The 4,486-nt window shown below is 45.9% G+C and overlaps 1 protein-coding gene across 1 annotated transcript in view; it reads right to left on the bottom strand.

Annotated features, from left to right (window-relative positions):
• BAZ1B (bromodomain adjacent to zinc finger domain 1B) overlaps positions 1–4,486 on the bottom strand; it is a gene marked incomplete at its 5' end in the record, with an annotated part of 37,908 nt that overhangs the window by 18,298 nt on the left and 15,124 nt on the right. The window lies entirely within an intron of this gene.

Here is a 4,486-nt window from a genome sequence, read left to right as displayed (position 1 = left end):
TGCTGAAAAGGACACAGGACAGGGAAGGAAGAACATCTGCAACCGGTACTTAAGTCTTCCCAATTCACCCTGAGAGTAAGGACTGGGATTTCTGGGAGAGGGAACTGATCTACTTAAGCCTGAACTCAAAGCCTGATCTGCAAAATACAAACACATCAGAGATATCATGTTAGTTTGATTAGTGACCCCTTGCTGCTCTATTGCAGCCACAGCTCCTGCTTCCCAAACTAGCTCCAGGCACTCCCTACCTGTAGGAACTACCTGCACCTCCAACTGGAGCTCAACCACCTCCAGGCTGGGAGCATGGACATGGTAACACAGGGCTGGCATATTAAATGGGGAAGGCAAAAGTGAGTCTTACAGAGTCTTACAGTAAGACAGCTGGTGCCCTTCATGTGGCCTGACACAGCTTAATCACACACTCCAGAGGGAAATGGGAAAGATCCCTTTGGGAAAGTCAAGACCAGGTAGGGCTCTTCAAAGTGATCTACAAGGGGGAAATCCTGACTGGTGTAAGGGTGTCCTGCATTCCTGAAGAACAGCCTAGATTCTCTCCTGACATTTCCGGCAGCACAAGCCAACAGGCTGGTCAGCAACCAGAACAGAAGGGACAAATGGCACAAGCATCAAGTCAAAAGGAGCTCCCAGTATTCACTCAGGCTGAATACTCCTACCTGTTCTCAGGCTACAGGCTGAAAGGGACAGAGAAAGGTCTAAAACCTGGACTAAGGAACGACGAAATTAAGAGGACAACATCTAGAGGAGCCCAGGACCAGTACCTGCTCTGAAGGGTTGGTGGAAACAAGGGAACTCCATCTGTAGAGTATAGGCTTGAGAATGGAGTCTGTCAGCACCCACTCATGGTTAACTCAAATTGTCTGCTGAGGGGACCCGCCATACCATGCTGAATTCCTAATAGATGAAGAACAATGGCAGTTACTCTGCAGAGATGCCACTGTGTCCAAAATTCAACTCCTTTCTGACCAGGATGAGCAAGAAGTCTCCTGCATGCTAATATCCTGCCAAGGCTGTGATTCCCCCATGGTTCTTCCAGGAAAGACCAAGCAGTACACAGCGCACAAGCACTACGGTATGGACAGTGACTTCTTCAGAGCCCATGTGCCCAGAACAAGGAGATTTTTAATAAGGATCAACATCTGTGCAAGTGGAGCGCAAGGTGAAGAGAGGAGTGATCCATCTGTCTGGAGAAGACAGAAGTAACCAAGTGTTTATGATTCTGCACTTTTAGGACAGAACACTGGACCGTCTTCTTTTTGGGGACAAAGTACTGAAAGCAGAACCACTTCCTTGAGATATTGTTTGTGTAACTCTTGATAGAAGAATAAATCTGTTTCTCCCTTTATCAGTGCCCTACCAGCTCCCATCCTCAAGAGAAAAATGGGCAGGACTGTGAAATACAACTATTCAGAGTTAATTTGGTGTTTAATTGCAACGTCTCATCACTCTAAAGCATAAAAGGGTAAAGCTAAAGATGCTCTATGTGCACTGTGAGGCTACTCAATCCCACATACCAACAGACAGCAGGACTTAAAGCAGAACACAAAGAAATGAAACTTCCTATGCATGTGCCAAAATTATGAGTTACAGCTGGACAAGTCCTTGTATCTAAACAACAGGACATATAGATACCCAAGGACTTCAGTGTGGTCTCGGGGCTCCCCAGGGTGTCCAAGGACAATGTGCAAAAAGCAGCCAAAGAGGAGACTCTTCCATAACCATTTATGCTCAGAGCAGTCCTTGAGATCAATGGCAATGGCCCCAAAGGAAAACACAGGAATAGCAATATGGATTTCCTCAGAGGGAAGTTCTAGTTCCTGGCTATCCTCTGAAATAACAGCTCCCAGCCTGTCACTTGGCATTCTGTGGAAGCTTACATGTAGATGGTGGCAGCTGTCAGACAGGTACTTAGCAAACAAACTCTAAGCAGTTCCAGACCCTTAAGGAAAAACCTTTCAGCTGAGAGACCTTATTGCTTAGCTGCAGGCATGGCTTTGGGTGCTCTGTCAGTCAGTGAGAGGCAGCCAGCACAGCACTCAAATAGAAGGGGTTATGTGTCCTTTGAGAAGCTTCCTCTGTGCCCCTGCTCCAGGCCCATGCCTGGCTCAGATCCACCTGCACTGCTGCCCCTGCCTGGCAGAACAGTGCACACAGGCATGAGACCCTCATGAAAAACCAGCAAGTGCTGTGACTGTCAGCACTTAAAAGTCCTTCCTAGCAGGGACGAGAAAGGACGGACATTGAGGACACTGTGGCATAACAGCCAGGCCAAAACCCAACCTGCTCCTCGCCCCCGGCTCAGTGTCTGATGTCCAAGTGGCCAAAAGGCAGAGCAGGTATGCAGTGACAGTTCATCAACCTACCCCTTCAGACTGCAGCATCTGCTGGTTTGAGGACTCTGCCGTGTGCCAGGACAATTACCTTTGCGCTTCCTACTCCTCAGTGAACTCCTGTGTCAGCAATTTGTCCACTAGTGCTTCGAACAGGTGCAACTCACAGATCCACAGCAGTTGGTAGCAGCCAGTTGTACACCTCAGCTGCAGCACTTTCCTCTCTACTTCATAACAGCCATTTGCCAGTTTTATTTCCTGATCCCTCCTTTCTCTATCAAAGAAAACCTCTTTACAAGATTTCCCCAGTTCCCTCTAGCATTGCTCTCCATCTCCCTGCTGAATATACAAATCTGGAGTATTTCTGTAATTTATTTAGTATTTCTCAGCCAATTATTCTCTCATGCAAAGAGCTTCCCTCTTCTCCTAAGACAGACACTGTAACAATAGATTCTGTGAAGAAGGATTGTTCCCCAAGGGGAAAAGAAAATTGTTTTGCCCTTAGTCTGTACTTCACTTTATCATTCTTTTTATATCTTTCACTTAGATTCACCACAGGTTTTAAGTAGGCTTTCTTACTTTTAACAGCTTCCTTATCCTGATGTGAACCACACTCAGAATGTTTTGTTATTGCTGCTACAGTTTTGTTTCCAAGTTCCTCAACCCTTTTTTTTTTTCCAAAGGTAAGAGGCAGCACTTGCTCTGACCATTTAGTATGGAAACTCTAAGGCAAATCTCTTTGAAAGCGTTTTGGGCTTCTGGCTGCCACTGTAAGCTTTTTTTTAAAAGCAGCTTCTTAATTTTTTTTGTTGCTTTCTTTTATAAAAGGAGAATACCATCCATTATGGTCACTCCATACAAAGCAGCTCTTCTGACAGAATGTAATTCAGCACTGAGTGCATGCAGGACCTGGTTCTAAGAGCTGCTCCTCCCAGGCTGTGACTGGTTACACCATACAGCACTCCTGTCTCTGTCACCACACCAATCTTCCTCAGAATGCCGTTGGGAGTTGCCAACCTGATTGAGCAGATCAAATACTGTGCTTTTTCAAGTTCAGCCTGAAGTCACAAGTTGAAGGAATTCTGTGTTAATTAACTCATCCAATTTGGCTCTATGCTGCCCTCAGTGTTAGCAATATGTGCTCTAAATTTAAGGTACTGTTTTCCTTATGGAATTGGTCCTTCTCCTGGAACACACCTTGCCATCTCTGCTCAGTGAAGATCAGGTGTTAGAGGAGGCAGTTAGGAAGAGCAGAGGACTTCCCTGTGGATCACACTCCCTGTGCAGCACCCATTCCCTAGGAAAGCCCAATTGCCTGAATTTTGGCCACATGGCAAGATGTGCCAAGGCCCAGACTAGTAACAGGGTGGGGATTTGTCATGGGAGGATGGGGCAGTGAAGGAAAGCACAGGAACTCTGTAATCTCCTATGACCTGCTGCCGTGACAAAGAAGTGGCAGAGCAATACCAAGAGTCAGCACTCAATGCTGATGGCTTAGATAAATCAAGACACCCACAATTTCAGCCTCTTTTACAATTCCTGGTGGGGGAGCAGGTACACATTTAGTAAAGTAGCTCTGACTGGCAACTATTCTTTGGAGACGAGTTGAACTCTATCTATCAAAGACCAAGCAATCCCACTCTGTGTGTCAGCAGTGGAACTCTGGGGGACGGGCACTGCTAAGACGGGAGCTGCAGGAGCATATAGTTTGTGACAGTTATCCTCAGGGTTATCTAAAAAAATACACAGTGCTCCACAGCAGCTAACAGGTAAAGCTCAGCCAGGGTTTTCTAGCATGGGGACACTGCTGGGCATTCCTTACGACACAGAGCAACATTCAACACAGGAGAATTTAAGGACGCTGGTAGGGCTAATTACTGGAGCAAGTTACAATCAAACATGCTCAAGGGTAGATTTGATTCACTTAGAAGACACTGCTTGGAATTGGGAAGCATTAAAGGGATAACAGGTTGTCAACATGGAAGAATAAAATATTTAAAAAGCAATACATTAAAGAAGGATCTTAACAGCTAAATTTATAGTGGCTTTGTATGATTGATTAGGTTGAAAAATGGTTCCACTGGCTCTTGGACTGGCTGCCCTGTTAGCAAGGCAGTAATAATATCAGCAACAGAGGC

The sequence above is a fragment of the Corvus brachyrhynchos genome, unplaced genomic scaffold (assembly GCF_000691975.1).
Source record: "Corvus brachyrhynchos isolate BGI_N302 unplaced genomic scaffold, ASM69197v1 scaffold137, whole genome shotgun sequence".
Taxonomy (NCBI): domain Eukaryota; kingdom Metazoa; phylum Chordata; class Aves; order Passeriformes; family Corvidae; genus Corvus; species Corvus brachyrhynchos.
Note: the sequence above shows the minus strand (reverse complement) of the source record. Positions and strands in the feature narration are given on the sequence as shown.